This window comes from Calidris pugnax, unplaced genomic scaffold, assembly GCF_001431845.1.
Source record: "Calidris pugnax isolate Ruff unplaced genomic scaffold, ASM143184v1 scaffold117, whole genome shotgun sequence".
Taxonomy (NCBI): Eukaryota; Metazoa; Chordata; class Aves; order Charadriiformes; family Scolopacidae; genus Calidris; species Calidris pugnax.
This window is the reverse complement of record NW_015090834.1, coordinates 265273-292888: the sequence shown is the minus strand read 5'-3', so window position 1 is coordinate 292888 and position 27616 is coordinate 265273. Positions and strand designations below refer to the sequence as shown.

Genomic DNA, 27616 nt, shown 5'->3' with positions numbered 1-27616 from the left:
GGGTTTAATATTTTTCCTAGAACTTTTTTTTTTTTTTTTTTTTTTTTTTTTTTTTTTTTTTTTTTTTTTTTAAAAAAAAAAAAAAAAAAAAAAAAAAAGGTTTCTTGAGTTAAGTCAAAATTATGCATATACAACAGCGTTAAAGAAACATCACTCTGCATCACTCTGGTTGCAAAATCCCTCTCAAACATTAAGAATCTCCAGAATTCAGATTACTTGTGCGACACTAAAGCAGTTCCCTTATGTATTTGAGTACAGTCTTTAATTACATAACAAAGGGTTTTACACAAATTTCATGCTTCACTCAACACAGGAATGAACAATAACTCACTTACTACTTGGCTGTATCATCATTGTTCAGGATACAAAGAAGAGGGAAGAAGCCACTGCATTAGGCACCAAGATGTCTCCATAGCCTTGTGTGCTTTGGAGCAGCAGCTGATGGGGAGGAAGAGCACAGCCCATGCTCCCTTGCCAGCAGCCAGACACCACATAAGCTGTGCCTGCATTTGGGTACCACTATGGATTTTCAGGAGGAGAGAAGTTTCTGTGGATTATAGCTCTGGCAGCTCATACTTTCTCGCTAATCCTGGCACCCTTCTGCATGCCTTAGAGGTTAACTGGTCCTTATCTTCTCGTGCCTCTACTTTTCTCATATCCCATCTCTCCTCAACCTGTAGTCATCTGGAGATAATGTTGCTGCCCACTGTCTTCCATGTTTGTCCTCATCATAAGACACCAGCCACACACAAACCAAGAAGGGTCAGGGGTATGTAAATGTGAAGTTCCCAGTCGATACCTGAAAAGGCAGCAACAAGTGGCAGAATGCTTTCAGTTCTAAGAGTACATACCTCCTCTCAGTTCAATGCAAAGTCTTAATGAAACCTTTGGAAATAATGATGAACATTCAGGTATGACATGAGGGACATGTCTGGAGGGAGAGAACTGGTCATAAGTAAGTTTTTGCTATCTTTGTGGGAGATGAATACAATGGGTGGAGTTTCTTTATCATCTGGCCAAAGAAGAAAGTCTCAGTGTCTGGCCTATCATGAAAAATTACTTCTGTGAGCATCTGAAGAGGGTGGAGGTCATGCATTTGTGTTCCCATCCTCCAGGGTTGTACTGTGGAGATGTCTCACTTGGTGTGTTTATGCAATACAATTATTTATAACATCAGACATGAAAACCTTAGCATAATATTTCAAATGCAATTCAAATCAAGCTCCATTTCTCTGAAGTTGCATTAATTTCCACAGGAAGAATTGCTGTTAGTGCAGTAGAGACCTCAGACTTCAGCTGAATTCAGCCTCAATGCAAGATAGAGGAGCACATCTCTCTCCCCAGAGAAAGCAACAGTACACATAAAAGGGAAAGTAAGTAAAAGAAAGTGTGAAAGAGAAAAGATGAAAAGCAAAAAATACATTAAACTGAGCTTAGTCAGGTGGCCAGAGCTGTTACTTGTCTCTGTTTGACAAACACTGAAACTCTGTCTTCAGTAATGATCTAAAACTTGTAACGGTAAAAGCACCCATCAGGACCAGAGGGAGTGTGGGATATGCTAGCACAGATGGAGCCCAAGCCTGGTAGCTGATTTCCTATTGCACTCCTCCTTTATCACAAGGAAATGCAAAGTAAGTACTTAGCACAAGTAGTTTTTCTTCATTCCCTATATTCTTCCTGTACCACTACACCAGGAAGCAGCTGTCGCTTATTTTCACTTGTGATCCTACAATAGTTTTTCAACATGGGCTTTTTATGTCTAGACGCCAAAGTGGCTTCATACCAGTCATAAAGGGTGGAGATGCAGCCCTGAGTTCTCTGTAAATAGCTGCCAGCTTCCTCTGCTCTTCCCACCTTAGACTGCAGAAAGCATGCCAGATCTGCAACGAATGGAACTTGGGGATAAACTGATTGCAAATACATCTTTCTGATAAACTCATTGCAAATACATCTTTCTGGCGCATTACTGGATTTTTAAAGCTTAGTCTTTTGCTAATTTGGGAACACAAATAACTAATTGTACTGTGTCTAGCTCAGATTAAGGCTGAGGATGGATCTTGTGGGCAATTGGGAAAAAACACTGCCTTTGCTTTTATTGTGGGAAGCATTCCCTAAGCGTAACACCATTGAAGATGGCTGAAGGGGATTGCATCTGGTTAGGGAGGAAATTACAACCATAATAATTAGCATCAAATTAGCTCCTGTCTCATCTTGAGCCAGGCAAGCCCATCAACACTCCTTTTACCAGCTGCCCTCTGGTGGAAGAAGGTTCTGCAGAAGAACCCCAGGCAGGAAAACCCTGCTGCTGTGCACAGGCCAGGTGAGGCTCAGAGGTGGCTTCCACACTTCTGCTTCACTTCACTGGAGAGTCAAGCTGCACACCTTAGAAATGGGGAGTTATGTCCTATGTGCTTACTGGGGGACTGAAGAACTGCCAGAATAAAGAGGCTGGTGAGCATTTAATTTTGGAGAGGAAGGGCCTGGTTTCCACTGGTATCACCAGGCACCACAGCTCCTGTCCTGTGTCCTGGTGGTGCCATGTCTCCCTGTACCACCACAAAGCCCTAAACTGTTCTGAGAACTGGTGTCCTATGCCCACTTAGATATCTACACCAAAAAGATACAAAAGCAGCGCTGTGTCTCCTCCCTTTATGACTGGCATGGAGCCACTTTGACACCTAGATGTAAAAAACCTACAGTACAAAACTATTGTAGGATTACAAGTAAAGAAGTAGCACAGTCCCCCGTGTGTTCCCACAGTCCCATACAACCGGACGGGCAGAACCACACAAAGCTGGGAGGTCAGGCAGCACTCGGGGGTGGGAGGAGGAGTGCAAGATGTGGGTTGCAGTAACCTCTGTATTCTTGGCCACTCTCCAGCCGCTTCCCACCACACACATTTATGTGCCTGATTAGTGTTCTTGCAGTCTTTGAATACAGGGCAGATAATGAGTTCAAAACTCTTCATTAAACCGTAGTCTCTTCCTTGACTCCCCCCCCCACACACACACACAGGGCTACCGGATTGCCCTTCCTGCCCAGAGGGAGCCTATAACACTGTCCAGAGCCAATTCCCCTTGGAAGGAACCGCTTGTGTCACATATGCTTTTGGGATCAGTAGGGACACTCTCTGCACTTGGCCTAATTAGCTCTACTGGAGGGAGAGAACAAAATTCAAACCTCCTCTTGAGTCCTCCTCTGAATTTAATACGAGCAGCTTCCCACTGACCTGCCAGCCCCTCCACCCAAAAGCACTGGTGCTTAATGCTCTCTGAATCTTTAACAGTTCCCTGGGTGCTTCCACATGCCCCTCCCCAAACACATGAAGCCTGGATGGGGGTGTGGGTAGGGCTTTCTTTTCTTTCCCAATGGTTTGACAGGGCAGCCTTTCTTCCTTCCCCTGCATTTGGAGGCACTGAGCATCCCTGGGGTTGTGAGTGGGAGTTTTAATGGGAGAGATTTATTGTAGAGATAAAAGAATCCTGTTTAACATCCCAGACTCTGACGATGATTTTTCAGCAGTATTTCTTCATGATTTAAATTGCACTGGAATACTTTTCACAGAGAAGGGACGCATATGGAAGCTTGTAAGTGAAGAAGTAAATCCTGTATTTGTCTGCCACACCTTTTATCTCACTAGAGGTGGGATGAGGATGTTCAGATTTAGTTCTTTCAAGAGCTTTTACAACTACACTCTGAAGTGATAAAGGCACTTGATGGTTTGTATTATTTCAGTTTTTCAGGTTGGTATTACATGGAAATGCTTCAAGTAAGCTATCCCCAGGCATTCACACACTTGAAATCTACAGACATAATTCTGTAACATATCAACAAAATTCCCTGCTACATAAAGCCTTTAGACCACAAACATGGCAAGAGTACTGAGAAAGAAAAGCATATTTTTCACCACACGTTTCCAGCAGAACCAAAGGGCATGATTCAGTTTCCCTTCAGTCCTCGGAAGCAGAAAGAAGCCTGAATTGCAATCTGAGCAATAAAATGGACTCGAGTCCCACACTCACAGCACCACCACAATGAGCCCTTCATTAGCCAGCACTTCCCGTCAGACTGTTAAAGGGGACACAGGTTTACCAAACAGCTAATCCTTGATAATGAAAAGTTTCCAACAAAGCCGCCTTTCCAGGGAGTCTGGGCATTTTCACATTAGCAAGAAGTGAATAGACAAAGTGGTTCAGGAAACCTGCCAAACAGTAGCTCATGCATTGAAACACAAAGCCCTGCAGTCTTCAGGCAGCTAATGAAAAATACAGCAGTGTTTTGAGTTGTTTCTTGTCATCATCCTTACTTTCTTCTTCACTTTCTTTCATATTATTTCATGAATAGTCTTCAAACTACAAAATATATGCACATTTGTCTATTAAATTTCACTTGCAAATATAAATCAGTCTCTGCACTGCCTTATCCCACTCTCCATGTGAGACAGAGGTTTCCTCTCTTTGCTGTGGGCCTCTTCTGGACACATGCCACTTTTCTTACTATCAGTCCCTAAGCAACTGTAACACCATTGACTGCCACCCATTCATTTCCTCAGGGGTTTGTTTTATTTTGGTATTTAATAGGCTGACAATTGGATCTTTTCCTTTTGGGGCCTATTTTAAGGCGGCTTTGTCTAATCAGATGCAATTTAAGCATTTATGATCCAAAGTAAGTATTTTTCCTTTAGAATTGTAAAGGCAATGCATATTATTTGGATTTGGGTAAAGAATGTCAGGATTAACATCAAAACATGAAATATAAGGGTTATGGAAACACCTTTTCTTTTTGACCGGACATGGCAAAACAAATTCAGGGTGGCTGAAGCAGCAGTTTGCAAGGTCAGAGAAGCTGTAGGTAGAGTGGACAGGTTTGGGTATGGAAGCACAAGGTATATTAGGTTCCCACCCCCAAAAGGAAAAAAAAAAAAAAAAAAAAAAAAAAAGGTTTCTTGAGTTAAGTCAAAATTATGCATATACAACAGCGTTAAAGAAACATCACTCTGCATCACTCTGGTTGCAAAATCCCTCTCAAACATTAAGAATCACCAGAATTCAGATTACTTGTGCGACACTAAAGCAGTTCCCTTATGTATTTGAGTACAGTCTTTAATTACATAACAAAGGGTTTTACACAAATTTCATGCTTCACTCAACACAGGAATGGACAATAACTCCCTTACTACTTGGCTGTATCATCATTGTTCAGGATACAAAGAAGAGGGAAGAAGCCACTGCATTAGGCACCAAGATGTCTCCATAGCCTTGTGTGCTTTGGAGCAGCAGCTGATGGGGAGGAAGAGCACAGCCCATGCTCCCTTGCCAGCAGCCAGACACCACATAAGCTGTGCCTGCATTTGGGTACCACTATGGATTTTCAGGAGGAGAGAAGTTTCTGTGGATTATAGCTCTGGCAGCTCATACTTTCTCGCTAATCCTGGCACCCTTCTGCATGCCTTAGAGGTTAACTGGTCCTTATCTTCTCGTGCCTCTACTTTTCTCATATCCCATCTCTCCTCAACCTGTAGTCATCTGGAGATAATGTTGCTGCCCACTGTCTTCCATGTTTGTCCTCATCATAAGACACCAGCCACACACAAACCAAGAAGGGTCAGGGGTATGTAAATGTGAAGTTCCCAGTCGATACCTGAAAAGGCAGCAACAAGTGGCAGAATGCTTTCAGTTCTAAGAGTACATACCTCCTCTCAGTTCAATGCAAAGTCTTAATGAAACCTTTGGAAATAATGATGAACATTCAGGTATGACATGAGGGACATGTCTGGAGGGAGAGAACTGGTCATAAGTAAGTTTTTGCTATCTTTGTGGGAGATGAATACAATGGGTGGAGTTTCTTTATCATCTGGCCAAAGAAGAAAGTCTCAGTGTCTGGCCTATCATGAAAAATTACTTCTGTGAGCATCTGAAGAGGGTGGAGGTCATGCATTTGTGTTCCCATCCTCCAGGGTTGTACTGTGGAGATGTCTCACTTGGTGTGTTTATGCAATACAATTATTTATAACATCAGACATGAAAACCTTAGCATAATATTTCAAATGCAATTCAAATCAAGCTCCATTTCTCTGAAGTTGCATTAATTTCCACAGGAAGAATTGCTGTTAGTGCAGTAGAGACCTCAGACTTCAGCTGAATTCAGCCTCAATGCAAGATAGAGGAGCACATCTCTCTCCCCAGAGAAAGCAACAGTACACATAAAAGGGAAAGTAAGTAAAAGAAAGTGTGAAAGAGAAAAGATGAAAAGCAAAAAATACATTAAACTGAGCTTAGTCAGGTGGCCAGAGCTGTTACTTGTCTCTGTTTGACAAACACTGAAACTCTGTCTTCAGTAATGATCTAAAACTTGTAACGGTAAAAGCACCCATCAGGACCAGAGGGAGTGTGGGATATGCTAGCACAGATGGAGCCCAAGCCTGGTAGCTGATTTCCTATTGCACTCCTCCTTTATCACAAGGAAATGCAAAGTAAGTACTTAGCACAAGTAGTTTTTCTTCATTCCCTATATTCTTCCTGTACCACTACACCAGGAAGCAGCTGTCGCTTATTTTCACTTGTGATCCTACAATAGTTTTTCAACATGGGCTTTTTATGTCTAGACGCCAAAGTGGCTTCATACCAGTCATAAAGGGTGGAGATGCAGCCCTGAGTTCTCTGTAAATAGCTGCCAGCTTCCTCTGCTCTTCCCACCTTAGACTGCAGAAAGCATGCCAGATCTGCAACGAATGGAACTTGGGGATAAACTGATTGCAAATACATCTTTCTGACGCATTACTGGATTTTTAAAGCTTAGTCTTTTGCTAATTCAGGAACACGAATAACTAATTGTACTGTGTCTAGCTCAGATTAAGGCTGAGGATGGATCTTGTGGGCAATTGGGAAAAAACACTGCCTTTGCTTTTATTGTGGGAAGCATTCCCTAAGCGTAACACCATTGAAGATGGCTGAAGGGGATTGCATCTGGTTAGGGAGGAAATTACAACCATAATAATTAGCATCAAATTAGCTCCTGTCTCATCTTGAGCCAGGCAAGCCCATCAACACTCCTTTTACCAGCTGCCCTCTGGTGGAAGAAGGTTCTGCAGAAGAACCCCAGGCAGGAAAACCCTGCTGCTGTGCACAGGCCAGGTGAGGCTCAGAGGTGGCTTCCACACTTCTGCTTCACTTCACTGGAGAGTCAAGCTGCACACCTTAGAAATGGGGAGTTATGTCCTATGTGCTTACTGGGGGACTGAAGAACTGCCAGAATAAAGAGGCTGGTGAGCATTTAATTTTGGAGAAGGCGGCCCTGATTTGCCCTGGTATCACCATGCACCACAGCTCCTGACCTGCATCCTGATGGTGCCATGTCTCCCTGTACCACCACAAAGCCCTAAACTGTTCTGAGAACTGGTGTCCTATGCCCACTTAGATATCTACACCAAAAAAGATATAAAAGCAGCGCTGTGTCTCCTCCCTTTATGACTGGCATGGAGCCACTTTGACACCTAGATGTAAAAAACCTACAGTACAAAACTATTGTAGGATTACAAGTAAAGAAGTAGCACAGTCCCCCGTGTGTTCCCACAGTCCCATACAACCGGACGGGCAGAACCACACAAAGCTGGGAGGTCAGGCAGCACTCGGGGGTGGGAGGAGGAGTGCAAGATGTGGGTTGCAGTAACCTCTGTATTCTTGGCCACTCTCCAGCCGCTTCCCACCACACACATTTATGTGCCTGATTAGTGTTCTTGCAGTCTTTGAATACAGGGCAGATAATGAGTTCAAAACTCTTCATTAAACCGTAGTCTCTTCCTTGACTCCCCCCCCCACACACACACACAGGGCTACCGGATTGCCCTTCCTGCCCAGAGGGAGCCTATAACACTGTCCAGAGCCAATTCCCCTTGGAAGGAACCGCTTGTGTCACATATGCTTTTGGGATCAGTAGGGACACTCTCTGCACTTGGCCTAATTAGCTCTACTGGAGGGAGAGAACAAAATTCAAACCTCCTCTTGAGTCCTCCTCTGAATTTAATACGAGCAGCTTCCCACTGACCTGCCAGCCCCTCCACCCAAAAGCACTGGTGCTTAATGCTCTCTGAATCTTTAACAGTTCCCTGGGTGCTTCCACATGCCCCTCCCCAAACACATGAAGCCTGGATGGGGGTGTGGGTAGGGCTTTCTTTTCTTTCCCAATGGTTTGACAGGGCAGCCTTTCTTCCTTCCCCTGCATTTGGAGGCACTGAGCATCCCTGGGGTTGTGAGTGGGAGTTTTAATGGGAGAGATTTATTGTAGAGATAAAAGAATCCTGTTTAACATCCCAGACTCTGACGATGATTTTTCAGCAGTATTTCTTCATGATTTAAATTGCACTGGAATACTTTTCACAGAGAAGGGACGCATATGGAAGCTTGTAAGTGAAGAAGTAAATCCTGTATTTGTCTGCCACACCTTTTATCTCACTAGAGGTGGGATGAGGATGTTCAGATTTAGTTCTTTCAAGAGCTTTTACAACTACACTCTGAAGTGATAAAGGCACTTGATGGTTTGTATTATTTCAGTTTTTCAGGTTGGTATTACATGGAAATGCTTCAAGTAAGCTATCCCCAGGCATTCACACACTTGAAATCTACAGACATAATTCTGTAACATATCAACAAAATTCCCTGCTACATAAAGCCTTTAGACCACAAACATGGCAAGAGTACTGAGAAAGAAAAGCATATTTTTCACCACACGTTTCCAGCAGAACCAAAGGGCATGATTCAGTTTCCCTTCAGTCCTCGGAAGCAGAAAGAAGCCTGAATTGCAATCTGAGCAATAAAATGGACTCGAGTCCCACACTCACAGCACCACCACAATGAGCCCTTCATTAGCCAGCACTTCCCGTCAGACTGTTAAAGGGGACACAGGTTTACCAAACAGCTAATCCTGGATAATGAAAAGTTTCCAACAAAGCCGCCTTTCCAGGGAGTCTGGGCATTTTCACATTAGCAAGAAGTGAATAGACAAAGTGGTTCAGGAAACCTGCCAAACAGTAGCTCATGCATTGAAACACAAAGCCCTGCAGTCTTCAGGCAGCTAATGAAAAATACAGCAGTGTTTTGAGTTGTTTCTTGTCATCATCCTTACTTTCTTCTTCACTTTCTTTCATATTATTTCATGAATAGTCTTCAAACTACAAAATATATGCACATTTGTCTATTAAATTTCACTTGCAAATATAAATCAGTCTCTGCACTGCCTTATCCCACTCTCCATGTGAGACAGAGGTTTCCTCTCTTTGCTGTGGGCCTCTTCTGGACACATGCCACTTTTCTTACTATCAGTCCCTAAGCAACTGTAACACCATTGACTGCCACCCATTCATTTCCTCAGGGGTTTGTTTTATTTTGGTATTTAATAGGCTGACAATTGGATCTTTTCCTTTTGGGGTCTATTTTCAGGCGGCTTTGTCTAATCAGATGCAATTTAAGCATTTATGATCCAAAGTAAGTATTTTTCCTTTAGAATTGTAAAGGCAATGCATATTATTTGGATTTGGGTAAAGAATGTCAGGATTAACATCAAAACATTAAATATAAGGGTTATGGAAACACCTTTTCTTTTTGAAAGGATATGGCAAAACAAATTCAGGGTGGCTGAAGCAGCAGTTTGCAAGGTCAGAGAAGCTGTAGGTAGAGTGGACAGGTTTGGGTATGGAAGCACAAGGTATATATAACCCTCAGTGCACAGTAGAGCTCTGGGAAGGACCATGCCACCCTTGTTCACCTTCCCTGCAAGCAGGAGGAGAGCACGTGTGTGTTGTACCTTCTTATAAAAGAAAACTACTCAGGCTATTCCTGAGTTATCCATTGATCCTTTTATTTGTTCTCTCCGACGGAATGTGAAAAGACTTTGCACTTCCCTGGGAGCACCCATCCCTCAGTCTCGCACATACAGTGAAGCAAAGAAGGGAACTTGTAGGGAGGAAGATAACTGGTGTAACCCAGCTCTGAAAGCCCTTGAGACAGAACTAGGCTGACACCTGATGGTTCAAATTCAAGTCTGAGGACAATTACGCTACTGCTTATGCTGGTTTGTAGACAGACAACCCCACTTCCTGTGTCAGTCACTTTAAAGAAGGAGCTTTTATGTCAACACCTATTCAGGTCTAATCAGTTTATATTCCAGCAGGATCAGCCAGATCACGAATCCAGCTCAGAAAGTCAGTGGCCGCAGCGGTTCTCTCTGCAGCCAGCCTCCTCGGTGCCAGCAGCCACCAGAGGGCAAGCTGCCCCCGCGCCAGCCCCGGTCGGGTGAGCCCTCTCCTGACACCGCTTCACCCTTCTCATTTTCTTCAAATACAGCTGAGCAAATTCATTTTTGGACTAAGCTGGGGCTGGGGGAAAGGCAGTAACCCACCTGTGTTGCCTAAGGGGGGACAGAAAGATGTACCGAACATCATGAGTCCCTCCAAACCAGGCTCCTGGAATGACCCTATTTCAACCGTCATAGGCCTTTACCTTTCTTAAAAAACATTCTTGGGAGACAAAGGTTGCAAATCACCTCATTTTTTATTTTTTCTAAACTAAGTAACTAAGACTTCCCAGGAAAGGGTAACAACAAGATCTGCTTGAAGCCTTAGGTACTGAAGGTCTGCAACCTCTATATAGAATCACAGAATCATTCAGGTTGGAAAAGACCCTTGGGATCATTGAGTCCAACTGTCAACCCCACTCTACAAAGTTCTCCCCTACACCATATCCCCCAACACCACATCTAAACGACTCTTAAACACATTCAGGGACGGGGACTCAACCACCTCCCTGGGCAGCCTATTCCAGTGTCTGACTGCTCTTCCTGTGAAGAATTGTTTACTAATGTCCAGTCTAAATCTACCCTGTTGCAGCTTGAAGCCATTCCCTCTAGTTCTATCACTAATTACCTGTGAGAAGAGACCAACACCAACCTCTCTACAAGGTCCTTTCAAGTAGCTGTAGAGAGTGATGAGGTCTCCCATCAGCCTCCTCTTCCTCAAACTAAACAGTCCCAGCTCCTTCAATCACTCTTCATAAGATTTATTCTTCAGGCCCTTCACCAGCTTCGTTGCCCTCCTCTGCACCTGCTCCAGCACCTCCATATCTCTGTTGTATTGAGGTACCCAAAACTGGACACAATACTACAATGCACAAGAGCTTTTTGTGCTGAGACACCAACCATAACAGGGTGCTGGTGGTAACATGAGGCTTTGCCAGGAATCACAGGTACTTTGCCAAGACAGCTCTAGCTTGTGAAGGAAGGTCACTCATGTGACAGTTTACTCTTGTAGTAATAATTTGTTGACTTCTAGGCTGAGTCTGACCCATCATCTTGCTGAGTATTACCTAGTGTGCCCATGGGTGTACCGTACCCAAAACTGGACACAATACTACAATGCACAAGAGCTTTTTGTGCTGAGACACCAACCATAACAGGGTGCTGGTGGTAACATGAGGCTTTGCCAGGAATCACAGGTACTTTGCCAAGACAGCTCTAGCTTGTGAAGGAAGGTCACTCATGTGACAGTTTACTCTTGTAGTAATAATTTGTTGACTTCTAGGCTGAGTCTGACCCATCATCTTGCTGAGTATTACCTAGTGTGCCCATGGGTGTACCGGCACAGTTGTTTTCCTCTTGCTGCTCTATGTCCACAGGAAGAAGGGACTGCCATCTCTAGCCAACAGAGAACAGCCACAAGAGTGCTCCACAATAGCATCCAACCCGCCACTTTGGAGGTGCTCGACCAGAGGCCTCCAACTCTTTCATACCATGTCCACCACTGACAGGGTTGACTGGTGTACCGGCACAGTTGTTTTCCTCTTGCTGCTCTATGTCCACAGGAAGAAGGGACTGCCATCTCTAGCCAACAGAGAACAGCCACAAGAGTGCTCCACAATAGCATCCAACCCGCCACTTTGGAGGTGCTCGACCAGAGGCCTCCAACTCTTTCATACCATGTCCACCACTGACAGTTAGGGTTGAACTTACCACCACCAAAGTCACACCTGCTTCCCCTCTAGCCTGCCCAACTTTTCTCCAGAGCTTTATCAACGCCCCAGGTGAGTCTCAAAACCTCAGCTGAAGTGCAGAGAAGCAGCTGAACCCCTTCCTTGTGTCCTCTTTCCACAAAATGCCTGGGACTCGTACACTAGAAACCAGCCAGCACATTTCAGTTCCACAGCTCCGATGTCCCTTCGCTCCCACCCATTGGTAAAGACCATCACTTTGCAAACAAACATCTGGCATGTCTCTACTTCATGAAGGAGATGCATAAAATTGAGTTAGTGCTTTGACTAAACTTAATACAGCACAGATTAAATCAGGTAGCTCAGGCTGGTTCAGAACAACCCACAGTCCAACAAAGATAAGTGGAGCTTTGCCTTAAAAGTTCAAGGCAAATAAGTGAGACTTGGGTCTCAATTCTTCTAAAAGATTCTCTACTTAGGAAAAAAAAAGTACATAAATAACTTTGAAGATCTAGGGCCTATATCTGGGCAAAGAATGTAAAATAAGGCTTACCATCAGAGCAGTATGATTCCTGCAGCCTTTAAAGCTCGGTGAAGTTGAACATTTGCCATTTTGGGGTCCTCTCCTTCTTGTTTATTTGTTACAATAAACTAATTGAACCAAATAAATTATATCATTTTCTTTTCTGGACTAAATGAATGAATAAGCCTCATTTGCATTTGGCAGGCTAGCACAGACCATTCTCCAGTCTTGACAGATATTGCATATAATGGTCTCTTTTTTATTCAGCTCCATTGTCCAAATGTTGAAAGAGTCCTTACACATTACACACTGCTACTAAAAGACAAAAGCTAAAGTGTAACTGAGGTTTTGCATCTATGCAGCATCTCTGTGCTAAACAGCAGCTTGTTCCCCAAGAGGCAGAGTTGTTGAACTCGACACATCAGCTCAGTTCCCACCCATACTCCTTACACATTGCCCTGTCAATACATAAATGCTGACAGGCCAGATGGGGCTTGTCAATAAAAACACACTGAGAGAATTCTTCTAACGTAAGAGCACTGATTTGAACGTTCCTCTTTTACTCAGCTACCACTGCTCATGAAATTTGCAGGAAGCTTTGATGCTTCTCTTTTAAATGTGGTTAAAAACTGTCAGTAGTTTCAAAAGTTACATGCAGGGAGACACAAGTCTCTCAAATGCCTCGTTCCTTCAGGAATTAGGCTAAAAACTTACTAAATTAGGCTAAAAACTTACTCCACACAGTACTCCAGGTGGGGTCTCACCAGAGTAGAGGGACAGAACCACCTTCCTTGACCTGTTGGCCGCACTGCTTTTAATGCAGCCCAGGACACAGTTGCCCTTCTGGTCTGCAAGCTCACATTGTCAGCTCATGTCCAGCTTTTCATCCACCAGGACCCGCTAGTCCTCCTCGGCAGGGCTGCTCCCAATCCTTTCATCCCCCAGCCTGGGGGGAAATATACCTTATAATTTGAAGTACCTCACAGACTTTCACAGACATGCTGCATACAGTCTAAAGTCTCACAAAATGTTTCTCCAAGAAAACAAATAACAATTGAATAGCTTCCTGTATTTGACTTAAAAAGCACCATATCTTGCAGAACATGCATCTTAGTTATGATCCTGAATCTGCGTTAAGGGCCCCCAGAGAGTGGGTATGAAATTATTCCTTAATTTCACCTAAACAAGAAATTTCCAACATGCCATCCCTTACTGTTTCCACTTCCCTGAATGTAAACCATAGACCAATTTTAGTTTTATTTTAAAGGGAGACTGAAGCTGATAATCTTGCATCACTGGGGCAACAGGTAGAAATTGTAGGATCTGTGTGCAGTGCAGTCATACTCCTCAGCAGCCTGACTAGCAACAGACTCTGTCACCTAAACGCAAAGCTAGTGGACAAATTCTGATTTGAAATCATACTGGATCAGGTAAAGGACCTGATGGAAGCACATCTTCCCCAAGAACCTGTTCACTTTGTCACATGAAAGAGGACAGAAACAGAGTTCAGGCAACAGGAAATAAAAGACTTTGGACTCCCAAGTCAGCACAGCGTTGAGAGGAGGAGGGATGTCATTAATCCATAAACTTTGCCCTCACTGAGGGACACTGAGATAGAAAGATGAACAAGTTGAGCCTCCATACTGCTGAACAACCAAGTCTTGCTGCAAAATCCAGAGAATGAGAAAACTACCACCAGAAGCAGGTATCTACCATGAAGGAAGTATCTTTATCAGCATCCCAGTGCTCTTTCTATAGTGCCTAGCAGAGTCACAAATGGAGATGTCAACACTAGTGTAAAATGGAGATACCGAAATGCACTTTATCCCCCTGCTGAGCAAAAAGGAGCAAGGCCAGGTTCACCCTGAGGAGGAGTTACTGTTTGCATAACCTGCAACGAGGGGGAACATTTCACAAAGGACTGAAGAAAGCCAGAGCAGCAATATGAAAAGGAAGTACCTCTATGCTCTCCCCAGGCCAACTCCTTGTCCTTATTGATTGTGAGCCCAGGGGTTTACATGCCAGTTTCTATAGGAAGTGATGCTCTGCACCAGGCAGGCAAAGAAGATACTGCACAGGAAAAGTTATAACAAAAAAAGAGGCTACAGTGATGCAACCCAAATGTCATGCTGTAAACAGGGGCTTACTGTTAGATACATCTGCCTTATATCTACTAGTTTGAAGAGATGCCAAGGAAAAGCCTGGGTTTGAGTCAATCTAAACTGAAAATAGTTATAGTAAATAATATTGTGGGTTGCTTTCCATCTTTGGGATCCATTAATTTGTAAAATAAAGAAGGATAGACATTATATGAGTATTAGTCTATCTGCATTCAGTTCCTTGCTCTGCTTCAGACTTTCTGAATGACCCTGAGCAAATAATTCACTGTATCTAACCCTCAGTCTCCTTTTGCTACATCACAAAAGGTACTGGAAGTCTGAATTCATGCAGAAGGCACTCAAACACCATGGTGATAAGTTCTATACCAAAAAAAAAGTACAAGCATATTTAAAGGAAAAGATAATGCTGTCCTGACTCTCCGTAAATTATGTGTTCTCCTGAAAGGTCTCCTCCTCCAAGCTCTTTTGGTTTTCTTTCTTTAACATAAAAATCTTTAGCATTTGCAAAGTAACTAATTCAATTCTTTTGTTAGCATTCTCTTTGCTTTCCTTCCAAAGGATATAGTAATCTTCTAAGTGTTTCTTTATGTTAAAATTTAATACAAGCTATCAGAAAACTAATGGTGAACTTATTACATACCGAGTGTTTAACTCAAGCTTGGCCAATGACACAAACTCATTCTCCAGACTGCAGAGGAAGCATCCAAGAAATATAATCGTTGCATGCAACAATTTCAGCTGTCATGTACTAACAAACCCGTATCACCAATGTACTCTTCCTACAACTGGCTTTGAAGTACCAGAATGAAAGCAAGTTCTAACTGCAGACAAACAAATCCAGACTCTATTTTTGCTTTCAGAGCTTGCACTGACAGCAAACAGAGAATAACCAACCCTACGCTTCATCAATTCAGGAGAAAGTACTTGGCACAACTCCAACGTGTGGAAGGCAACCTTTGTAACCATCATTCAGGTAACAAACACACAAGACTGATTACTTAGCAGGCCTTTTTGCTGGTATTTCATCAAAGACAAAATAAACCTCCAGAAGACAGTATTTGATGACGCAGGGTAAGAGCTCGCCTCTATATAACAGAAATATATTTCATTTTTGGTGCGAAATGCTGACTTTTGCACAAGCAGTTCTCATAGTCCACTGCCTGGAGACCAGGATTACTGAAAATACTTTCTGGCCAGTCATTTTAAAGGTAAGTACAGAGCAGTGTCTGAACTGGCACACCTGCTACTAAAGTCTGCATTGACTCCCAGAAAACTCTGGATGCTGGAGTTCTATTACTTCCAGACAGTAGTATATTGAGGGGTTTTTATGGAGTCCCCTAATAAAATGAGGTCCATAAGGGTTCAGTGAACATAGCTATCTCCCATATGAGCAGACTCACTGGTTCAGACCAACCCACAGGCCACCCACAGACCAACCCGCAGACTCACTGGTTCAGACCAACCCACAGGACCCACATTTGCTCCAAGAATCTGCATAGCCCAAAGCAAAAGCCATTAATTCACATGCATGGTCCTTAAGGGAGGGATTTTCAAAAACACAAGAATAATACTCTCACCAAAAGCCTTCTTGATCTCTCAAAATTTTGTTCTATACTTATGAATTCCAAAGGATAATTAATTTATTTGCTACACTACAAATAAGAGAGCTCATCCTCTGCACCCCCCACTTGCGGAGGTCAGTCCTACAGTTATTTTGACTGCATGGACCACACTGACATGGGAGATTTTACAAGAAGTCTTTACACAGTTAATCTTGGTGCATCTCCTTCCACATCTGCTGCCAAGAGAAACACATACTCTTTCTCCACTAAAAAACACAAAATGCTTGGAACAAATGCAGGCTTCTCATATTCAACACAATACATACTCAGGACACCATTATTATTATGAGATCTTTCTTTTCTATTACTTTAATTGTCATTGTACAGCTAGAAGGCATAATCTGCATAATGAAAATACAGAGGAAAAATGTGAATTTACTGCGTGGTTAAATTTCACTTGTCAAAACACCTAAGATGGCTTCAGAGGCATTTTATGTCTCCTTGGAGGTTTTTTATACAGTGTTTCACCAAGAGGTCACTGCCGTTAAACCCACTGGCTGTCACTGCACCCCTGAGAGGACTCTGCTTCCCTAAAAACTTACTACATCCCTAAGCACAAGTGGTACCAACAGTAAGAGAAGGAAATACAGAGGACAGATGTTTGCGCTGCATCAGATCGATTTGCTGGCGATTGATGTGAGCTGCTGGGTCCCAACATATTAACTTACTTTACTCCATCTGCTGCAATAGCTGGAAATACATTCAATTCAGTATTTCCCTCTAGGACTGCAACAATTACTACATGGTAATGTCAATACGAATGGAACGGGAAGAGTTCTGCCTAACAGAGGAAAGGGAACAATATGCTGTAAGATTTCCTTTGCAATCCACTGGCAATGTTCTCTGGCCAAGGCATAACATTAGTCTTTCATCTCATCCTTTAAATACATCTCAGGTGTGTTAAAGACAGCTGAAAAGCCAAACTGGATGTAAACTACACCTGTTCCGAGCTTATTACAAAACTGTATTTCAGGGATCCTCTCCCTTGAGTAGCAACACAGCCTTTTTTTGCAGAAAATAGCCAAAAACACGAATCAATGCCAGCAGGCTGACAACTGACACCAGAAAGGAAGTACTTCCTGACAAACAGGATGGCATGTGGAGACACTCTTCTCCCATGCCAGGGACAGTTCCCTCTCTGTCAGCTGAGGAACTGTCTCTCCGTTGTCCACTTTTACTTTAGCTCCTGATTTACGCTTCACTAAACTTTCTCTGGCAGTCACACAGATCCATTGTGTCACATGCCTTGATCAGGAAGACAAGGAGCTGACAGGAAACCCCTTTGGCTAAACAAACCCCAGCTAATGCCAACTTGCCATTTTTCACATCCCTGTCATCATCTCTCTGGTATGTGCTAATGACTGTACAAGACCAAATCCCGGCAATGGTCACAGAGCTGGGTTCTGAACTAGCCCCTGGAGATATGGGCTAAATCATCAGCACCTGACAAACCACAGACCACTCTGTGTGAGATGTACTAGGATGCACCAATGGAAGCTTCTAACCACGTATGGTCTGTAGTGACAGCGGAAGGGGTGATGGTTTTAAACTTAAAGAGGGGAGATTTAGATGCAATATTAGGAAGAAATTCTTTACTCTGAGGGTGGTGAGACACTGGAACAGGTTGCTCAGAGAAGCTGTGAATGCCTCTTCCCTGGAAGTGTTCAAGGCGAGGCTGGATGGGGCTTTGAACAACCTCATCTAGTACAAGGCGTCAGTCTCCACAGCACTGAGGCTGGAACTAGGTGATCTTCAGGGTCCCTTCCAACTCTAACCATTATATGATTCCATGATTTGTTCCATCAGCAGTGAATACTGCCAGCCACTACAGGAGGCTCATGGCATTGCGTTCTCTGGCTTTCCATTCCCCAATAATACAGCACTTTATATAAAATCAGGAGCAGACAGCAGCTCTGCTCTCCGTGCAGCAACAGTTCCTCCTTCAGTGCTAAGTGCAGGAAACAAAAAGATGCTCACCTTCGCTGAGTTACTAACTCCTGCTGTGCTTTGATTTGCATTGTTGACTCTACTCCCATTCAGACAGAAGCATCTAGCTTGAATTTAGTGATGCCTTAAATCCAAGCCGAGAAGAGACAAGCAGGATAAAGCTTGAGTGCTATTGACTTTCAATCCCCTTAATATCAATAGAAAGTTGGACATCGAATTACCACCCCATCACCTTGCAGGTTCAATTATGGAGTCACTCCATGAGGTAGATGGTCACAGCATGGTGAAGTTCCTGCTCTTTGGAGGGGGTACTAACTTGAACTGAGTAGTTTAATGGAGGCTCTGGCAATTGCCTTTCTTCTACCCAGCTCTCTCTTAGCTCCAGCTCCCTGCTCCCCTCCTTTGAGACCTCAGACCTTGCCTTTTTGACCCATAATCTCTGCTGTGATCGTTAATGCTCTATTTACAGTCAAAGAAACCAAATCACACTAACCAAAACAATTGCTTTAGTAAATCTTTTGTATCAGTCTGTGTATCTGGCATCTACCCTATAACTCCTAATAAATTTGACTGTTTAGACCTCCACATTTATCTCACAGTTCTCTACTGCTGTGTGGACGACTGTATAAACCCCTAAAACGGTGTTTTAAATTCGCATTTAAAAGGACAGACTTTGTTATGATTTTTGCCAGACTGGCTTCAGAATAACGGGCAGTTAGTATCCCATACCAACCTCACTGGCCTTCCCTCTTGTGTTAGAGAAGAGGATTTTCCTGTGTACTGTATGTGGGTACATTCTGAGCAGAGCAATCCAACAGATGAGGGCTTGCACCGTGTTTTTATTTCTCCATGGGCCTCTCTGTCCATTTGCTTGTGAATAGCATGGAATATGAAACCAAGGCTCTCTTCTGTGCAAGAGGTCAGACTGGTCACCTACAGCTGTGTAAAAGGTGTGGTTTTTATAGGAGACAAAGGCCCAGTATAACTAATGCAAGCTGGCTAAGTCAAATACAACAAACACTTCAAATGCCACAGCTTGCAATATCCAGAAATTAAAAGTATGAACCTGGTATAAACAAAAATCAGGCAGTGAGGAAATTACCTTCTTTCCAAAGCCTATTTTGACATCTGACAACAAACCATCCAAATCCTGAAAGGGAACCTCATTTCTATTCCACTGTCCTCGAGAGAGCCCGGGATGTGGGGGGGTGGAGGGGCAGTAAAGCGAAGAGACTGAAAAATGACACACCCAGGGGGAGTAACCTTGCAGAGATAATCAATGGCTTCCTAATGAGCAGCCGACTCTACTGAATATTGATTAGGTAGCATTGGCAAGTCTCTGCTCCGGGGAGGTCAGCACTCCTGCCAGCTGCCTTGTGTGAACACAAAGGAGGCCTCAGCAAAAGGCAAATTGTAAATGGCACGTTTTGTATGAGAGGCACCATTCAGGCCCTCAGTAGAGGGAAAAACCCCAAAAGTATGGCCACAGCGCTAGCAAGCACAAAGCATCAGCAGTCCTGCTAACTTTTGTTATTATACCGTGCCGTGATGTGCAATCCCAAATTTGCCCTAATAACTTGTTTTAAAGATCATCACTTGCAAATATGCACGATGCTATGAGTTGCGGCAGGTTCCTCCTCCCTAAGATTTCAGAGACGTGTGAAATGGGGTGCTCTCACAGCCACTGCCCGCAGAAGCTTTGTCCAACACTACACCTCAGTACACACAGGATATGGTTATACATCTCAAGGTGATACCGCGTGCTGACACCCAGGCCAGTTCTAAGCGTATGTCATGCACCTGAAGCAGCACAGCTGCATGTTAGTACTCCAGCCCTCCCACAGTACCCTCCTGTCCCATTCCTCCTGTCCCATTCCATAGGAATAGATTCCTCCTGTCCCATTCCATAAATACGACGCTAGGATTTTAGTATCTTTATTTTTTTCTCTAAGTAGTTAGATATTAATTTTATGATTACAGACATTGGTAGGCACACACAGAGCTTGAACTGCTGAGGAAATTAGCTATTAGTGACTAAAAGGTTATCCTACCTTTTTAGAAGCAGAGAGTCTTTTCTCACAGGCTTTCTGTGGAAAGAGAAATTGTGACAGTCAGGGGAAAGAGATCTGGAAACTGTGCTCTTTAAAAAAAAAAGAAGAAAAGAGAAAAGTTTCAGTTCCTGCCTGGTGTAACTCATCTGACTTCAGTGGGGCTGTCCCAGGGTAGATTCGTCCTTCTGTCTTTGCCAAAAAGAGAACAACAGGAGCCAGCCAAAGGCATCTGCTTGTGCATTTCCTCATTGAATCCGTTCATTATACTCTCATGATAGAGAAGCCGTAAACAAAGGCACTTCATGATGTTGCATTGTGCTATCCGTAATTACATTGTATGTGCTTCATCAGTATACATGCTTCAGGGCACATTGCAAAGGCTTTTTATGCATTCAGGACTCTGAGAGGGTGGGTTAAGGGAAGAGAGGGAAAAGCTAACAGTTAAAACAGAAAAGGAAATTCTAACAGTTACTTAGAAGGAGCTTAGCATAAGAGGGAGGAGAGGAGGCTTTATATACACACACTGCAAAAAAAAAGACACTAGTAAAATGCCTGCCGTGCAGTATTGCAGACAGTTTGTATGCTTTAATCCTTCCACTTGCCCTTCCTCTTTAAGATTACAAGCCTGCTAAAACAGTAATAATGTTTATACGGTGCTACCGCATTAAAACCTCAGTCTGGATGGGGACTCAAAAGAATTTTTGTAAAACAGAAAGTTCTGTTTGGAAGATCTCTGAGGCTAACTTTATATAAATGCCCCAAGCATGCTCTGCCTTCATGGTGATATAAGTCAGGTGTAAGTGCCTTACTCGGGAGCATTAGAAAATTCTAGTGTCAGATCATAAGTCCTAAATTCCTTATTGCTCAGCAGATTAGTTTAGAGTGATTGACAACATATGGCGCTAGTCATTTTGCCTCTAAGAAGAAATTCTGTTTATCTTACAAGCATTTACTGCTTCCACTAACACTGTCCTGGATGTAATAAAGTCCAGCAGGAACTTCACACTTCTGCCGACAGCTTTGCTTTCAGAGGTGCAAAATCTGCCATCTGAACATGTATAATCCATGCCCTGTTTAGAGATATTTGTATTTGAAAAGAACTTGAAAAAAATAGTCCTTAGATAACGAACACCCAGATGAGCAGGGGAGGGTGGCATTTGAGGGCTGGAAGCTGAGACTGGACTGGGAAGAGGAGGACAGACAGAGGTAACAAGCAAGGGTGAACACAAGGGCTAGTGGACAGACAGAGTTTTGTGACAAATTCTACCTTGTGTCACTGAATGCACACATAACTTATTCTGCTGCAAAATCAGAAGCTTAGATTTGTTTGGTTTTTAATAGAATTAATTATTTGTAAGTAAAAAGACAATAGAATGTGATGTATATCAACATACACTAAAAACGGTACTCAACAATGTCAGCTTGTTTTAAATGCTACATTTCACAGTGGACTATGGAACAAAATAGTTTCAAAGTGCATACGTCAAGACAGCATTTGGATAGTTTAACAGCAAACTGAAAGATTTATAAACTTTGGAATCCCACTTCTTAAAAAAATTACTCCATATCCCAAGTTTTCCCCTACTATTGTCAGTTACTCCTCTGCTTAGAGACCATAAAAGGAAAAGTTCAGATGGTTCTTTGCTGAACACTTGCTACGTGACGGTAAAAACTGTCAGGCTTGTGTTACTTGAAAAGTGTTTACAGATGAGTAATTACAGCTAAACAGTAGCTCCTTCCTCTAGAAAGGACAGGACATACACAAGTTGCCTATGTCACCGCTCCAGTGACAACAGACATGAGGAATTGGGGAGCAGGTAGTCACGACTGTGTCAGAGTGACAGGAAAAGTAACCTACCCATTTCTCAGTTAAAAAAAAAAAAACATATAAATGCCCCAAGCATGCTCTGCCTTCACGGTGATATAAGTCAGGTGTAAGTCCCTTACTCAGGAGCATTAGAAAATTCTAGCGTCAGATCATAAGTCCTAAATTCTTCCCAGAGCCAAAAAGTCTGCCTCACCTGGGCCCCAGGGTTTAGTATCCTACATACTGAGCATATCCCAGGAATTCTGTAACAGGAGCTGGCTCTGAAGGAAGTGATTATATGGCAACCCTTTAAAACCTTGTTATATGAGCCATGGAATTACTCCTAATATTATTATTTGAAAGGTGCTTGCATTTATTTCCCAGTCATCTTATTAATTAACTTGCCCTTCACAGAGAGAAAGAAAAAGCCGGGGAAGGACCTTACCATGTCTGAAAACTCCTAGCCAATGCATAGTTATTCCATAAAAATTCAGAAAAGACTGAGACTTTCTCAGCTGGAGTTTCAAAATGTGCAATTCAGTATAATGAAGAGGAAAGGATACCCAATGTAGTAGAATAATAACAATACTACTTTGCAGCAAAATATAGCCACTTCACAACAACAGCTTATGTAAAAGTCCTCCCAGCATTTATAACAATAATTTAATAATAACAATAATAAATACCTAGCCATTCAACTCCACAGATGTGAAAAGTCTTTTACAAAGAAAGGACCATCATTTGCTCATTTTGCATTATCTAAGGTTTGTCCCTGCCATTGTGGCAGGCAGTTATATTGTGACTACCAGCACAAAGAAATCCATGGGAGCTGCAGGAACCAACATGTGGCTTCTGCAAGAAATTTTCCCCAGAGCTTGCACTACACAGAACAGAGCTGAGAAACCTTTCAGGCTTATATGAAGGAATCTGCTTCTAGAGGTCAAAAAGTCTTTAACGATTATTTTTTTAAAAACTTCCTTTGGACTAATTAAACCAGACGCAATGCTTAGAGAGAGTGCCAATGTGCACCTCTTGGAATTTGGTTGGCTTTCTCCAGAGCCTTAGTGTCAACCCAGGAGTGAGTTTGTTCTGAACAAAACCACCTGTAGAAGATTGGATGAGACCCACATGTTGCCGCATCAACTCTGAAATTTAGACACATGGATGCGTCTATAACAACCTTCCAGCTGAACTGGAACCCAAGTCATCCATCCACAACAAGTGTACAATGCTCACCATCACTGTGCACTACTAAGATGCCACAGCAGATGTACTCTGCAAGTACTGAATCAGTGAAAAGAACAACAGGCTCCATTCACAGGGCTTTAAGCAGAAGCTTCACTCTGGGCGAGTGTAGGTCTGGTCTGCAATGGGCTGAAATGCAAAGTTCATGCAGCCCTGAGTGCTGTGTTTCAAGTGGCTTGGGATCAAACCCATTCTGATTTGCGCCCAAACCATATTCCATTTCAGGCTTGCCTGAAACTTAGCCAACTGCTGCTGGAGGGTTCACAAACTTCACTGAACTTGCCCTGAACTTTGCATTGGAAATGAAAAAGTAAAATAAAACTTTCAAGTTGAAGGTTCTGCCTTAAGACATTTTGTCCATCTCCACTATTGATGTCTTATAAAAAAATAAATGGTGCTGTATTTTACACAGTGATCCTAAACCCCGTTCCTCATACACACTTTCCCAGATTTCCTTCTCTATATGTTTAAGGACTTCTCCCACCTCATCAGCTTCACAGAAACCATGATCTTTAAGATGAGGAAGAAGATCCCCAGCTACAGAAACACTTAAGGCTACGCATAACTCTTTCACTCACTGGAGTAAAATCCTGCCATCCCAAAAATCTTACTTAAGTATTGATAACAACACATTCTTAAAGCTTTTTCAAGGCCAAATGAAGAGTTACTTTTTTAAGTTACTTTTTACTTTTTTTTTTTTAAGGAAAGTAATAAAATCATATAGAAGAATTTTGAGAAGTGATCATGGTCCTGTCAGCAGTAGTAACTCCAATTTTAGATTCATGGATTCCATTATATGCCTTTATTTATTAGTCTGCTATATATATATATAACCCTTTGCTATTCAGCACAAGTTATGGCAGCTTTGAATCTTCCCAACAGCAAGTGCCCCACTGTTTTTTTTTTTTTGGATGAGTCCATGTCCTTCTCAATGTGGTACTTCTCCTCAGTTTTACCATCCATGTTTAACACACCCACTTAAAACCTCTGTCTTAGAACAAGCACTGCAGGCCTGGGGGGCTTTCAGATAAACTGCAAAGCAGTTTGTAAAGATGAGAAGAGGGGAGAGTGAACAGTCTGTTCAACTCTTGAAGCTTGAACTGTTTAATTAAATAGGATTCAATTTAAAGCAAAATCAGTTTATCCCTGAACAATGAAGCTTACTGAAACTTGTCCTAGAATAGCCTCCAACACTACCCACTCTTCTCCATGCTCATTTTTAACCTCTTCTAATTGTCAGCTCCTTTTTTTATGCAAGTCCCTATTTTTTGCAAATTACCATTTTCGTAGTGGCAGTATTAAACCGTTTCAAAAAATAGCTTACACAAACCTCACTCTGATACTCTGAAAATGAAAAAAAACCCAAACAAACCAAACCATGATTAACAACTTCTAAACCATTCCACATCACCAAGGATTGCATATTTGAAACCAAGTGAAGTTATCAGAGTCCTGAAAAATACATTTTTGATTCTGCAAAATTTCATAGAAATAAGCCATTGCACAGCCACTTTTTGAGTTTTGCACTTAACCTGAAGAACTGGCAAGTAAAAATAGTTCCTGGCTCTAACCTTTTCTTTTTCATCTGATGATAATCCACTCCTGCTGTTCCCCAAGGGAAGTGATAGCAGGATCAAACACAACATGTAAATAACAATCTGTCACTGAGGTTTCTCCTTTGATCCACTGAAACAATGATTTCTCTCTGACAATTTAACAGAACGTTCCCTGAATCTTTTTATCTTTGTTGTCTATTTTACAACACAGGTCCTGACCTTGTTTAGGTAGGTTTGGTTTTCTCATAAAGACTTTCTGACAGCTAATTAGAATGTGGCAGAGTACAGTCCCATGCTCTTGAGGCAGTGACAGCATAAGGAAATTCCAGCTGACCAACATCCATGCCTGTTTCTGCGCTGTTTGTGGGACTGTGCTCTGAAACACAGCACTTCCATGGAAGTGAAAATTAACTGGGGCCAGCGAGAGAAGAGATGAGGTTTTCAGACATGTCCACACCTTGACTCGTTTCATTGTGCATCCCACTGCATACAAATACGTTTACAGAGCACTAGTTTCAGTAAGATTAGAAATACCAACAGATCACACTGAGATAATTTCTTTTTTCTTATCATTGCTACCATGTATTGTCATCCTCACCTCTCTAACAAAGAGCTACTCAAGCTAATACACTTTCTAAAGTGCACTAATGTGCTACAAGGAACAGCGAAAATTCAACAGGCACTTGTCTTCTCCTCAAGACAGTGGCAAACCCAGGTTTTCTGGACAATGTGAAATATTCCACCATTTATGACCACTAAAGTTCCCAGGACGTCTTGTTTGCAGATTTGCTCTGGAAGCCTTTGCTTGCTTCCAGCAGATTAAATATAAACTTAATCTGCTGGATTAAATTTAATGCTGTTGTGTTGCTTCAAGTGTGTGCATGGGGAGAAGAAATAAGCAATTAGGGGTTGGAACTGCTCAAGGCACGAGTATCACCAAAAAAAGCACTTAAAAACAGTTGCAAAAGCTTCTCAGCAATGTCCTACACAGCTCCAAAATAAATCTGAAAACTGGAATGTTCCATTAATTTTAGATGCTTTTTAACAAGCAAATTGCAGATGTCCTTCAAAATCCAGTTTTTCTCCCCTGACAACAAGTGGGCCTTCTCCTCTTCCATCTGCTATTTTTTCTCTAATGTAGAGATAGCTTTAAGCCACTTCCCAAACTGGAGACTTGCTATACAAGGTACATGCTTTCTCCCAAAGTGCTGCGTACTTCCTCTTACAGGGAATACTTATTCTCACCAGCAGGAACAGATACAGAGATGAAGCAGTTTATCCAAGGCCCTGTAGGGAGCTTCAAGCAAAAAGAGGAGTGAACACAGATCTTTAGTGTCTTGTACACATTTCTCAATCTGGAAAGGATGAAATCTACTATATTGGAAGTATAAAGCTGGTTTGAGCACATACAAAGTAAGACAGTGCTCTTGGGATGCACGTTGACCCACAGTGTAGGTTTCTGAAGAGCAGGTTTTGCACAAATATTGGCTCCAGTCAGGCTACTATTCCCCTAGGGATCCATGTTAGTGGTCCCCACACAAACATCACTCTCGCACAAGATTTCTGAACTTAATGAAGTCAGAGGTGCAATTCTCTTAGGGCTGACAGACACTCAGAAGTAAACAGGATGAAAAAGAGCACATGTCCGTGAAAACAAAGATGTTCATAGAGCCCTAGTTTCAGTAAGACTGGAAATACCATCAGATCACAACTGAGATTTATTATCTTTTTAATTACTGCTACCGTGTGCTGTCATCCTGGACAACGTGAAACATTCCACCATTTATAACCAGTAAAGTTCCCAGGATGTATTGTGTGCAGATTTGCTTTGGGAGCCTTTGCCTGCTTCCAGCAGATTAAATGCAACTTTGTTTTTTGTTTGGTTGGTTTTGGTTGGTTATTGTTTTTTTAGGAGGCTTTCTCCTGCTCCCAATGCATTTTGCTGATGTCAGTCCCCCTGCACTCTCTGCTGGGCATCCTGGCTGGTTATTTATGTGGGATGTGAAATGAAAGTCTGTACTTTTCAGATGAACACTGCTATACTCATGTGCCATTTAGACTTTTGTTTGGACTATGCAAAGAACAAAAGTCAATGCAGCAGCTATTATAATCAGCATCTTTTACAAGTCGATTCAAGCGCTAAAACACTTGCAAGATGATTGACATTTCCAAGGATGAAAGATTCCCTGTTTGAGAACTTTCCGTTGCAAACTGATATTTCAGTTTCCCTCTGCAGTTAAAGCACCTGAAAACTACTACTTTTTTTTTTTCCCCCCACTTCCCCAAAAATCAGACCCTCATTCAGTCCCTTGCCTCAAGGAGCTGGGACTTTAAGGGGAAAAAATTCCAATTTCAAAACTGCCAACATTATGAAAGCTATTTTCTCCTGAGTATTGACGTTAATATTTCTTCCACATTCTAGTTTAGCACCCACGCTCTTCTCACCACACCTTAAGGGCCTGGTCTCTTTTTCAGCAGGGAGAGAGTCTACCCAAGGGTTGTCCATTTTGCTAATAGGATTATAGCAAATAACACTAACCCCCCCACACTTATTCATATGGAAACAGCATTAATCCCTTCTGTCTGCCCCACCCTATAACTTTCTGTCTGAGCACAAAAGCTATCTGTCTGCTTTGGCAGGAGTGAAATATTTTAAAAATGTTTCCAAATACTAGGAGGTTTTTACGTCCCACCCCCCCAGTTCTTTTCAGTTTAGCTCTGCAGGAACACACCAACAAAAAGTATAGCAAAGACTATGACATTCTCTCTC

General features: G+C 42.5%; 1 protein-coding gene across 1 annotated transcript in view; it reads right to left on the bottom strand.

Annotated features, from left to right (window-relative positions):
* Window positions 1–27616, bottom strand: part of ARHGEF4 (Rho guanine nucleotide exchange factor 4) — a 230653-nt gene that overhangs the window by 195420 nt on the left and 7617 nt on the right. Inside the window, 1 exon segment of the mRNA XM_014941530.1 lies at window positions 20239–20274. The gene's annotated coding sequence lies outside the window, so the exon portion shown is untranslated.